This window comes from Triticum urartu, unplaced genomic scaffold (assembly GCF_056163025.1).
Source record: "Triticum urartu cultivar PI428250 unplaced genomic scaffold, HENAU_Tu73 scaffold2, whole genome shotgun sequence".
Taxonomy (NCBI): domain Eukaryota; kingdom Viridiplantae; phylum Streptophyta; class Magnoliopsida; order Poales; family Poaceae; genus Triticum; species Triticum urartu.
This window is the reverse complement of record NW_028260368.1, coordinates 15,700,317-15,714,276: the sequence shown is the minus strand read 5'-3', so window position 1 is coordinate 15,714,276 and position 13,960 is coordinate 15,700,317. Positions and strand designations below refer to the sequence as shown.

Here is a 13,960-nt window from a genome sequence, read left to right as displayed (position 1 = left end):
ATAATGACTCAATGACTCTAGGCAAGAAAAGCTTTATCAGATTCTCTTTTCCGAAGTTGCACCTACAACTACTCATTGAAAATAATCCTATTCTTATGGGTAAATGCTCAATATCCAAGTGGGCTTACAAATTTGATCATGATCAATTGCTTTGTGGATTGTCTCATGTCTCTTGATTAGTTGGTATTTATCCCCTCAATATCGCAAGTTTCTTACCTCCAAACAAAATATTTACTTGTTACTAATAAAAAATCAAAAAGTTTAGCCTACATTCTTCCTTAGATCCCTTCTTTTACTCCGATAGTATTGCGGATCACAATCGATGCAAAGAAAATGAATGCATTTCCATACTATAATAAAAAGGTAAGTGTAATAAATAGAGAACTGGATCATGTCACATGACTTATTCCATTTCTACTCTATGGGATCTTACGGAGCCTGTTCATGGATGACATGGTTGCGGTATGATCATAGAAGATATTCTCCTCAAGTGAACCAGCCTATCCTTCCTAGGTAGGGGACTTACATGTTGATTGGATGCGGAGACACCTTTGGTTGTGAATTCTAATGTGGCAGATCCAATTCTTTATCTGCATGGCCAAATCAATAATTCAAGTCACACACTCCCATAATCCGCCTTTTTTCTTTCGTAAAATTAACTTCAACTATTTGTATTGTATAAAAATACTTTGGAGTTGAAGATTGGAGTTGAAGAGAAGTATCCAAATGACATGTGTTATTTTACAATAACCCATGCTTGTAGCAATGAAATACCAAAACCTACCCGATATGATATATGATAATTATAATTCTCTATGATATGCCTTCCCTATAAAGGACCCGAAATACCTTGCTTACGTATCATTGGAAAGTGCATTAACATAAATACGGCAGTAAGCAGAGGCAGTACAAAGGTATGTAAACTATAAAAACGAGTCAAAGTGGATTGCCCACACTAGCACTTCCGCGTAATAACTCCACTAAAGCGATCCTATTACAGGAATGGCGTCAGGTACACCTGTCACAATTTTGACTGCCCAATAGCCAATTTGATCCAAGGCAAAGAATAACCAGTTACACCAAATGATGCAGTCAAAACAGCCAAAACCACACCTGTGACCCAAGTTAATTCGCGGGGTTTTTAAATCCCCCTGTGAGATACACACGAAATACATGCAGGATCATCATTAAAACCATCATACTTGCTGACCATCGATGAACTGATCGGATTAACCAACCAAAGTTGCCTCGGTCATTATGTATTGAACCGAGGAAAAAGCCTCTGTAACGGTTGGTCGGTAGTAAAAAGTCATAGCAAAACCGGTAGCGACTTGTACTAGAAAACAAGTAAGTGTAATTCCCCCTAAACAATAAATATGTTGACATGGGGAGGAACATATTTACTAGTTATATCATCTGCAATTGCCTGAATCTCAAGACGTTCCTCAAACCAATCATATACTTTATTGAGATAGGTAACTAACCCGAGTCCCCCTCTAAGAGCCGTATATGAAAATTTCATCTCGTACGGCTCAAGCAGAAACACAAAAATTTTCAACGAATATTAGAAAAAAGGTTCAAAACTTCATCAGCCACTGAATTGTGTCGATTTGCCTTGAAGATATCAAATAGAAAAATCCGGAATATCTTCTTTGTGATGATAATGCCAAAAAATCTCAAGTTGGCGCGTCTTTCTTTCTTCCTTTCCCTTATGTTGGTCATTAGAGGCTTCTTGACTTTTCTCTTCCCTATAAAGGATTTGTTTTTTTATGCGTAATATAGAAATTATCTTGTTGAGATCCTATGAATCAGTTCAATTAAACCTTAGATTCATACTAGAGCCACGATGATTTAGTCTCAAGCTAAACAAAAGGCAAGGGTCTTCGAATAAGAACCGCTTGATAATCATTTATTGAATCAGTGTAATGACTCGACAAAATCGAGAGAAAAAAAGTTGTCTTTTGGGCAAACAAAATTGGAAGGAAGAAAATTTCTTTTTTATTTTTATTTAAGAACTACTTGAATTTTTCAGTCTGGTTGCGAGGTCTTAATAGTGAGTATGAATCATAGTTCCATTTTTTTTTGATCCACTCTATCTATTTCGTGTTCCAGATACTAGAATAAATAATATCTGACGAATTAGAATCATCTTGATAGAGATAACAGGCCCTTTCTATGTATTATCAATAGGATCAATTCTAACAAGTCACACACTCATATTCCAGAGATACCGAAACAAAAAATTCCGCGGTCGAACTACCATAATATCTAGAAATGTAGATCTTAAACTAGAAAGGCTTTTTTGGATGGAAAAACTCTGACTCCTAGTTTTAGTTAGTAGAAACCTAATTGGTTAAAATTCCGTCCAGTAAAACGGAAGAATTATAAATTTCTAAATGATAGATAGGAATATAGCGAATAAAGCCATTGCGATCCCCATAAAAGGAGTAGTCCCCCAACCCGGGGGCGACTTTCCCATATTCCGAATTCAAGGGTTTCAGTAAACTACCTGCACCAGTTCGTTTTGGCCTAGGTTTAGAACTATCTTCAACGGTTTGTGTAGCCATAAATTCTATTTAATCATTGGTGTTGACTTTGTATACTATTCCGTTGTAGTTGTAAATACACGATCTTTTCGTAGATCCATTGTAATCTTGAAATTCTATAAAAATGGAAACAGCAACTTTAGTCGCCATCTCCTATCTGGTTTACTTGTAAGCTTTACTGGGTATGCCATATATACCGCGTTTGGGCAACCCTCTCAACAATTAAGAGATCCATTCGAAGAAACACGGAGACTAATTTAAGTAAGAAGTCTCCCAGATAGGGGGACTTCTTACTTAAATGAAATTATTTTATTCTTTTAGTTGGAGTTGGTGGAACCTTAGGTGGTTCTCGGAAGAAGATAGCGAAAAAAATTATCCCTAAAGTCGAAACTAAAAGGAACGTATAAACCAATGCTTCCATAGATTCGATCCTGTTTATTTACAATTATAACTTCCACACCTATTCATTTGTCATTTGGGATAATTTCCCATATAAAGAAAGAAAAAGAGTCAAAGAAAGGATGGGAGATGTTTCCCATGTCAAATCAAAAAAGAGAGGTGAAAGATACTATAACAATGTGTATCAAACTGCCTGTTTCCTTGTAGTTGGATCTCCCACTTTTTGGAATGTTCCAAATTCCACTTGAGCAAGCGCCATGCCAAATGTGTCCGAAAAAGAAGAGCAAAGCAAAGGTAGCATGACCAAAAGTGAACCAACCCCTTGGACTGCTGCGAAAAACACCATCAGATTTCAAAGTAGCCCGGTCTAATTCAAAAATTTCCCCTAATTGAGAACGCCTCGCATATTTTTTTACAGTAGCAGGATCAGAATAACTTACTCCATTAAGTTCGCCACCATAGAACTCCACCGTTACACCTACTTGTTCAACACTATATTTGGATTCTGCTCTTCTAAAAGGAACGTCTGCTCTAACAATTCCCTCCTCATCTACCAAAACAACCGGAAATGTTTCAAAAAAAGTAGGCATACGGCGTACAAAAAGCTCACGTCCTTCTTTATCTCTAAAGACGGGATGTCCTAACCATCCAACAGCTATTCCATCCCCATTGTCCATTGAGCCTGCTCTGAATAATCCCCCTTTTGCCGGATTATTACCAATATAATCATAAAAGGCTAATTTTTCGGGAATTTTAGACCAAGCTTCTGATAAACTAAGATTTTCGGCTAAACCATTGCTAACTCTTCGATATATTTCTTGCTGAAAGTATCCCTGATCCCACTGATAACGAGTAGGCCCAAATAATTCGATTGGGGTCGTTGCTGACCCATACCACATAGTTCCAGCAACTACGAAAGCTGCAAAAAAAACAGCAGCGATACTACTGGAAAGTACAGTTTCAATATTGCCCATACGTAATCCTTTATATAGACGTTGAGGCGGACGGACACTAAGATGGAATAAGCCCGCTAATATACCCAATGTACCCGCAGCAATATGATGAGAAGCTATTCCCCCCGGAACAAAAGGATCAAAACCTTCTGCACCCCACGCTGGATTTACAGCTTGTACTTTTCCAGTTAGTCCATAAGGATCGGATACCCATATCCCAGGACCATACAAACCCGTTACATGAAATGCCCCAAAGCCAAAGCAAGCCACCCCTGCAAGAAATAAATGAATTCCAAAGATCTTGGGCAAATCCAAAGAGGGTTTTCCCGTCCGCTCATCAGAGATATTTCTAGGTCCCAATATACCCAATGCCAGATCGCTGCCAAGAAACACAAGCCAGAAAACACAATATGCGTACCTGCCACACCTTCATAACTCCAAATACCCGGATTTGTTACAGTTCCTCCTGAAATACTCCAACCACCCCACGAATCCGTTATTCCTAAACGAGTCATGAAGGGAATTACGAACATACCTTGTCTCCACATTGGATCCAGAACAGGATCAGAGGGATCAAAAACTGCTAATTCGTATAAAGCCATTGAGCCAGCCCAACCAGAAACTAGAGCTGTGTGCATTATATGCACCGCAAGCAATCGACCCGGATCATTCAATACGACAGTATGAACACGATACCAAGGCAAACCCATGGAAATACCCCTTTAGCAAAGAAAAATAGACACGATGTCGCTTTATTTTATCGCATTGAAAAAGACTATCCATATCCTATGTACCTAACCCTTCTAGGGGATTCTGTGTCAGAAAGCGCGAATATTTATTTCATTCCATTAAAAATAAGAAGCCAATTCTGTTCATAAGAAGAAAGAGAAGCAGATCTATTCTATACTCGATAAGTGCCAATATGCAATGGGTAACTTGGCCAATTTGGAAAAAACGAAGAATAGATCGCTACCCCTCTTTGTTTAGCATTCAAATCACCCATTCCCTTTTCTTTATTCAATCTGTCTTACATTCCTTATATGTATAACCTTTCAATCTACGTATTAATAGAATCTATAATATTCATATAGAATAAGAATAAAAATTAAGACAATAAACTGCGGATTCTTTCTTTCTGTTCCATTCTTACGTTTCCATATTAAAGTGTGGTTTTCTTACTTAAATTTAATAATATTAATCTAATATGCCCATTGGTGTTCCAAAAGTACCTTACCGGATTCCTGGAGATGAAGAAGCGACTTGGGTTGACTTATACAATGTTATGTATCGAGAAAGGACACTTTTTTTAGGTCAAGAGATTCGTTGCGAGATCACGAATCATATTACAGGTCTCATGGTATATCTGAGTATAGAAGATGGAATTAGTGATATTTTTTTGTTTATAAACTCCCCAGGCGGGTGGCTAATCTCAGGAATGGCTATTTTTGATACGATGCAAACGGTGACACCAGATATATATACAATATGCCTCGGAATAGCCGCCTCCATGGCGTCCTTCATTCTGCTTGGAGGAGAACCCACCAAGCGTATAGCATTCCCTCACGCGAGGATTATGCTTCACCAACCTGCTAGTGCTTATTATCGGGCAAGGACACCAGAATTTTTACTAGAAGTAGAAGAGTTACACAAAGTTCGCGAAATGATCACAAGGGTTTATGCAGTAAGAACAGGCAAGCCTTTTTGGGTTGTATCCGAAGACATGGAAAGGGATGTTTTTATGTCAGCAGACGAAGCCAAAGCTTATGGACTTGTCGATATTGTAGGGGATGAAATGATTGACAAGCACTGCGATACTGATCCAGTGTGGTTTCCAGAAATGTTTAAGGATTGGTAGTGTCCGGATTTCTTGTAAAGTTATTTCACAGCTAAATTCGTGTTTTCCTCGATTTAATAGAAAATAGAAAGACTTCATGATGAGCAATCATCAGGTTAAGATGGATCTAAACCAATCCATTTTTTTCTATATACATACAACATGCCGACGGTTAAACAACTTATTAGAAACGCAAGACAGCCAATACGAAATGCTCGAAAAACGGCCGCGCTTAAAGGATGCCCTCAGCGTCGAGGAACATGTGCTAGGGTGTATGTGCGACTCGTTCAGATCATGACTTCAAACAAATATAAAAAAAATTGAAGTATCCATGATTAGTACCAATGAATAGGATATAGCTTCTCTATCCTAGATTTCTATGGTATATGGAATTTATGGTTTCCTTTGGTGCAAATCCAATTATCTAAATTGGAAATAAGAAGCAATTCTCCCATTGGTAGCAAATGGTTATCCATTAAGCGGAGGAAATAGTAATAAAAAGAAAAAGGCTTATGCTCCTTTATCTTAAAAGAACGGACTAACAGGGTCAGCTACTTAGCCAACTTTCATAATTAAATACCGTCACTGTATGGATAACTCTTATTGTGAAAAGAGCTATTTACTCTATAATGGATAGGTAGAGCCAAAGAATGTGGACTATACAAGTTCGCAATACCTTTTGATGAAAGAAAGGGCTCCGGTGTATAGAGAGGGCCTCACCGTTTAAAAGGGAACCATAGAAACGATGGAACCCACTATTTTTTTTAGTATTATTAGAATGAATTTGTTATTTCGTATAGAAATAACTGAACGGAGTGGAATAAAAAATCGTGGTTGGGAAGGTTACTATAGCAAAAGCCATTGGAATTAATATTTTATATATCGGAATAATTAGTTTTGTTATTAATGAGAAAAAGGGTGGCTAAAAGAAGAGAAATCATTAGTTATTCATTAAGGTTAATTTGATTCAATGACCAGAGTTCCGCGAGGATATATAGCCCGGAGACGACGAACAAAAATGCGTTCATTTGCCTCAAACTTTAGAGGGGCTCATTTAAGACTTAATCGAATGATTACCCAACAGGTAAAAAGAGCTTTTGTTTCCTCTCATCGAGATAGAGGTAGGCAAAAGAGGGATTTTCGTCGTTTGTGGATCACTCGGATAAACGCAGCAACGCGGGTATATAAAGTATTCGATAGTTATAGTAAATTAATACACAACCTGTACAAGAAGAAATTGATTCTTAATCGTAAAATGCTTGCACAAGTAGCTGTATCAAATCCAAATAATCTTTACACGATTTCCAATAAAATAAAGATCATCAATTAAAGGTATAAATAAAGTAATATACTGGAATAATAAAAGATGAATTCCCGGAGAGGGAACTCCGGGAAGATACAATAAATTAAGATTAAGTGGTAGGAATCAACGAGCTGGATTACTTTCTTTATAATATATATAGGTCTGGCCCTTTCGAATTCGAATAAAACATCAACAATCGGAACTTAAGTTCCGGTTGTTGTTTCTTAAATTTTGGTTGTTGTTTCTTAAGTTTCGATTGGAATTGTACTTTTGCGTTAATTGAGGAATATGTCTATTTTTTCTGGGTCTAGAACCTGTAATTATTGAAATTGACTGGGCTTGAAATTGCTTTTCGTTCTCATAGTTACGAAACGGTAAGAAAGATAAAATACGAGCCTGTTTTATAGCAAGAGTAATTAATCGTTGTTGTTTCAAGGTTAATCTATTTATTCGTCTCGATAATATTTTTCCTTGTTCACTAATAAATCTATTAATTAAACTCATGTTTCTATAATCAATTCGATCTCCCGGGCCAATCCGGGGACGCCTACGAAAAGGTTGTTTAGATTTACGAAAAGGTTGCTTGAATTTACGAAAAGTTTGCTTGGATTTACGAAAGGGTTGCTTGGATTTATTAAAAGTTTGCTTGGATTTACTAAAGGGTTGCTTAGATTTAAGAAAAGGTTGTTTAGATGTATACATGATTTATTCCTTATTTAAAATTTGAAAATTTGAAAATTCACTTCTTTATTTTATTAATTTAGGATCCAGAAGAAGTAGTTTTTCTTTGATCCATATCTTATTTGATTCATATTATAGTATATGAATACCCTCTATACATATGAAATAATATCTACCGGAAATCAGATGAGTTGATTTGTATTTTGTATTCTATACTATGTTTTCTTTATATATTAAATATGAAGTTCTTACTCTTTCTGTTGTTTGGAAAGATCAAACACACGATGTTCCTATTTCTTTATTTCGTGATGAGTCGTATGCTTGCGACAATAACGACAAAATTTTTTGAATTCTAATTGTCCGGGTGTATTGTGGCGATTCTTTTGAGTACTATATCTAGAAATCCCCGTCGATTCCTCATTGGCACCTTTTCGAACACAACTGATGCATTCCAAAATAACTCTGATTCTAACATCTTTTCCCTTGGCCATGAACCTCCTTTTCTTTTTGGATTGACTTAACTTAATTCTTCTACTTATTCTTTTATTCTTCTATTTTGAATCCGAAGAAGAAGAATAAAATTCATTAGAATAATTTTTTTTTATTCTTTAATTAAGTAATAAAAAATAGAGAAATAATTAAAGAATACAATCCTTGTCGAATTAGCAAAGATTTTGGTTCGAAATCCTTTCATTTAATTAGCCAGCCCCGCCTTTTCTATGCTCTGATTTCTGAGGCCTTATTTAGCTTGGGTACCCCTTTAAATTGAATTTCTATTTTCAAAAATGGGGTTTACCAAATTTTTAATGACTCTGAGGTTCAACCCAATCCATCTTTTCTTTCTTTTTCCTTCCGATACTAAAAAAAGATTGAAAAGGATCAAATTTTGTCATATCACGAAGAAATCTATCCCTCCCATAGCAATAACTAGAATTAAAAAAAAGGGAATGACAAAGCATCTGGGAATAAACGATTAATTTCTATCAATAAACCTGCTAAAGCACCAAACCATAGAGTACTTAGCACGGGTGCTACAGAGAGATATGTTTTTATATCCCGCATTGAAAATCCTCCTTCCTTGTTGGAATACATATATGATCATAAACTCTTGCCCAAGATTGTTATGCTATATATAAAATGAACCATATCGACGAAATTTTCCTATCCCTAAAAAAGAAAAAGATGACCCCTTCTTCCTATATATTACCAAGGAAAAGTAATCCTTCTTTTATAGGCGAAATTATATTGGATTTTATATGTATATAATTCCTTAATTATATGAGACCAAAAAGAAGAAATGACACGAGGGTTCTATATATAGATAGAGAAAGAAAGAAGAAGAAAATTATGATGTGGAAAAGAAGACAGGAATTGTGTACAATGGCATTGTACAACAATTTAATTTGGAAAAGGGATGTAGCGCAGCTTGGTAGCGCGTTTGTTTTGGGTACAAAATGTCACAGGTTCAAATCCTGTCATCCCTACCTATTACTTCTTTCTTCTTTATAGGCAGTAGCGACGAGATCAATTAAAGTAAAGTGGGTATAACTTGAATTTGTGGAGACTATACGTACGTGAGATACATTAGGAATAGAAAAAGATTTTCTTTTTGAATGAATGAAAGCGCTCTTAGTTCAGTTCGGTAGAACGCGGGTCTCCAAAACCCGATGTCGTAGGTTCAAATCCTACAGAGCGTGATTCCATCTATTTTATGTCGAAGCAGAGTAAAATAACTTAACAAAATTGAATTGTAACTCCAATTTCAATTTGACCTCCTCTCTGGTCTGGAGGAGGTCAATCAAAAAAAAAAAATGACTCAATCAAAGATCCAACTGATCCCCACGCCTGTATTGCAAATACGCAGTCACGAATAATCCCGCTAAAGTAATAGGAATTAGGCCTAAGACGATTCCAAATAGAAAAACTTCAATCATTTCGATTTGTTCGAGGGGATAAAAAAAGAGGTACGATCTATCCCTAAATAGTACTCTAAATTATCCACGAATCTCAATGACCAAGAAAAGAATTCCTAATTAGTCTGGAAAAGAGTCGTAGAATGCCAGGAATCCCAAAGAAAGATTTTTCTTTTCTGAATTATAATTATTCAGTCAATTCAAATAAGGCGTATCTTGTTCAAGCCAATAAATAGAGCTGGGGTTATAGTTAAAGCAGCCAGTAGAAAACCAAAATAACTAGTTAAAGTAAGCATGAAAGAGTTAAATTCCATTTATTTTTTTTTACTACACTACATATGTTGGTAAAGCATTTACCTAAGTTATGGAAAATTCATAATTCATCAGTTATTTTAGATAATACTAAAAAACAAGATAGAGTAAGATACAGAAGTGTAAAAGAAAGTGGATTCATCAGATGATACATGAGTCCCTAATTCCGAATCAAGAGATTTGTTGTGGAATTTGTCAATTGAGTAAAGTAATAATATTAAGAACTAGATCATCTAACCCCATTGAATGAAAAAAAGAAATTCAATTTTCAGGGAAATTTTTGAATAAGAGATAAATAAACAATTGAATTTGAAAAAAAAAACTTCTTTCTATTTTGGATAATTTCTTTTTCAATAGGACCCTCTTTTTGGAGTGAACGATCGAATATTCCCCTATTCCTTCTTATTTTAACTGATTGTATTCCATATGGAATAAGAGGAGAACAAAAGCATTCCACGACCTGCCAAGGGGCTGTTAAAAAAAAAAAAAAAAGAAAGCTCTTCCTTGAATTTACTTTATTTTTATTCCTTTTTCGAACTCCAACCAAAGTAGATTCGAAGACGAGTCACTTCAATTATCCTTTTAAGTTCTATTCTATCTTCTGTCTTTCCCTATTTCATCTCGTAAAGTTCCGCGCTCGCAGTTTGGTCAAGAAAGTTAGACCTAATCCAACAAACAATACAAGGATGAATTACGAATTATGAAAGGATAGATTTCACATATACTTGTCCTTGTATTGTGTCAGTATGAGAATATCCTTCCTAAATTATTTATCCAAACCTATTGATCATTAACTTAGATTTTCCCAAGATTTTGGCTGCTATTCCGAATTACTCTATTATTCCGAAGCCAATGAAAAGTAAGTAGAACCTACAAAAATGGGGTTTTCTATTGATGCCTTGAATAACATATAGCTTACCTATAGACAAAAAAAAAATAAAAAAGTAATTATGTTTCGGAACCAGGCAAAACCAGATTGCTGTGCCATAGGAAGGATAGCTATACTAATTCGGTATACTCAAAATACACCTTTGGTACAAAATTGACAATCTCACAAGGATGAAATATCAGTAATTTTCTATTTACTGGTCGATCCCATCTTTTACGGAATCAATTCCTTTTTTGAATGTACAAAAATTTTGGGAGTTCAGCATGTCTGGAAGCACGGGAGAACGTTCTTTTGCTGATATTATTACCAGTATTCGATACTGGGTTATTCATAGCATTACTATACCTTCCCTATTCATTGCGGGTTGGTTATTTGTCAGTACGGGTTTAGCTTATGACGTGTTTGGAAGTCCTAGGCCAAACGAGTATTTCACGGAAAGCCGACAAGGAATTCCGTTAATAACCGACCGTTTTGATTCTTTAGAACAACTCGATGAATTTAGTAGATCCTTTTAGGAGGCCCTCAATGACCATAGATCGAACCTATCCTATTTTTACAGTGCGATGGCTGGCTATTCACGGACTAGCTGTACCTACTGTTTTTTTCTTGGGATCAATATCAGCAATGCAGTTCATCCAACGATAAAACAAATTCCAACTATAGAACTATGACACAATCAAACCCGAATGAACAAAATGTTGAATTGAATCGTACCAGTCTATACTGGGGTTTATTACTCATTTTTGTACTTGCTGTTTTATTTTCCAATTACTTCTTCAATTGAGAGAAAGAAAGAGACTAATAAGAATTCTCTTATCCCATTTGGAAGGATACCATCCTTATAACTACCCATGACTGTTTTTGTCTCTAGCATGACCAATTGATAAAATGTGGAGGAAAGTAGGGGAAATGGCCGATACTACTGGAAGAATTCCTCTTTGGCTGATAGGTACTGTAGCTGGTATTGCTGTGATTGGTTTAGTAGGTGTTTTCTTTTATGGTTCATATTCTGGATTGGGTTCATCTCTATAGTAATCGGAGGGACCAGATTGTAAACATGAAAAAGTAGGAGCTTAGCGGGTCCTTACCCCCCTTTATCTGATTAGAGCGGAAAGGACCCGCGGAATTTTTATTTTACTCTTATAACGCGAATTGAATCTATTCGATTCACTCTTATGAAGCAACAAGAAAAAGAGATCACTCGAGGATCCAATATCTTATTCCACGAAGGAAGTATCCTGAAAATCCTTGATTTAGTTTCGAGTAATAAACTAATAAAACCTTAATCAAAACTATTCAACTAGCCTAAAAATAAAAAAACCTTCAATGGAAGAGTTTACTTTTTTTTTGCAAAATTTCTGTAAATTTGAAGTTGAACTTAATTAAACAAGCCAAGCAATTTGCTCACAATCACAAGAAATTTTTCCCCCGCCATATTTTCTTCCCCTCTGTTTGTCCACTACCTCGGCTAAACCTAAGCAAAAGAAAAAGAGGTCCAAGAGACAGACCCGAATAAAGAAGAAATAGTAATCTTTGACGAATTAGGAAGAAAAAGGATTCTTATTTTGATACAAGAAGAATCGGCACAAGAAAAAGGCTTTTTCTTGTGCCGAATAGACGATTAAGAAGACCTGCAATCCCTCCGAAAAAGAAGAAATTTTAATTTGATTGTTCTCGCCTTTGCCTTGGATTCTCTTCTTTTGCATGGGATATAAATAAGGAATTCCAGACATCTCATAAACAAAAAGCAGTCTAAACAAAAAAAGGATTTCCAAAATAGATCATAGATAATTCTAGCAATTGCCAATAAATCGAGGCTTTTTACCAACTTGATGGTAAGAAATCCCGGGACCTAGAAATTCATTTCGTACAATTGAACCTTTTCAAACTGTTTCTTTTTGAGAACCAAAAAAACTTGTGCCAAAATAACGGATGCGAAGAAGAACAAAAGGCCTTGGACACGTAATGGATCCTGAAGCACGATTTCTGCGTCCCCCTGACCAAAACCTCCCACATTAGGATTGCTTGTTAATGGTTGATCAAGCTTGATGGATTCCCCCTCTGAAACAAGAAGTTCTGGTCCGGGAGGTATAATATCAATCACTTGGCGTCCATCTGATGCATCAACTATGGATATTTCATACCCCCCCTTTTCTTTACGTAGTATTTTTCTTACTATACCTGTTGACGTAGCATTATAGACTGTATTGTTACTCTTGCTACCATCAGGATAGATCTGTCCTCTTCCTCGGTTTCCCCCTACATATATGGGATATTTTAAGAAATGAGCATCTTTCTTCGTAGCAGGATCAGGGGAAAGAATGGGAAAGACAATTTCACTATATTTCTTACCGGGAACAGGGCCTATCACAAGAATGTTTTTTTTATCGGGACGATAACTCTGAAAAGCAAGATTTCCTATCTTTTCTTTTAACTCAGGGGAAATACGATCGGGCGGCGCTAATTCGAATCCCTCGGGCAAAATAAGAACAGCACCTACATTCAACCCTCCCTTTTTTCCATTAGCAAGAACTTGTTTCAATTGCATATCATAAGGAATTCGAAGAACTGCTTCAAATACAGTATCGGGAAGCACAGCTTGGGGAACTTCAATATCGACGGGCTTGCTAGCTAAATGGCAATTGGCACATACAATTCGTCCAGTTGCTTCTCGTGGGTTTTCATAACCCTGCTGCGCAAAAATGGGATATGCATTTGAAATAGATGTCCGAGTTATTACGTATATCATGATCGATACAGAAATCGATCGAGTTATCTGTTCCTTTACCCAAGAAAAAGTATTTCTATTTTCCATGTCCAATCGCAGATCCCAGAATTTCTACAATAAATTAGATAGGTAGCTAAGCTAATCTAGTTCCCTATACACGAATCTGTTGTCATTCTACTGCAACAGTTGTACTGCAATGATGAATACCTTAAAGTAGGTATAAATAGAAAGAATTTTGCTAAAATGGAAAAGGGCTTTCTTTCTAAAAAAAGATGCTTGCTAATTTGATTAATATTAATATCGGGAGATCAAATGAATTTATGCTTCACTAATTGAATGATAAATGACTACAAGCGAAGGAGATAGACGATTTAAACAAAAAAAGACCCAAAATTTCAAACA

General features: G+C 36.0%; 2 non-coding genes across 2 annotated transcripts; both read left to right on the top strand.

The window, feature by feature from the left end:
- The first annotated feature begins 9,126 nt into the window (after positions 1-9,126).
- On the top strand, positions 9,127-9,200 carry TRNAP-UGG (transfer RNA proline (anticodon UGG)). Its single transcript has one exon. It is a non-coding gene; the product is annotated as a tRNA-Pro (tRNA).
- A 139-nt stretch (positions 9,201-9,339) lies between these two features.
- Positions 9,340-9,413, top strand: TRNAW-CCA (transfer RNA tryptophan (anticodon CCA)). Its single transcript has one exon. It is a non-coding gene; the product is annotated as a tRNA-Trp (tRNA).
- The last annotated feature ends 4,547 nt before the right edge of the window (positions 9,414-13,960 follow it).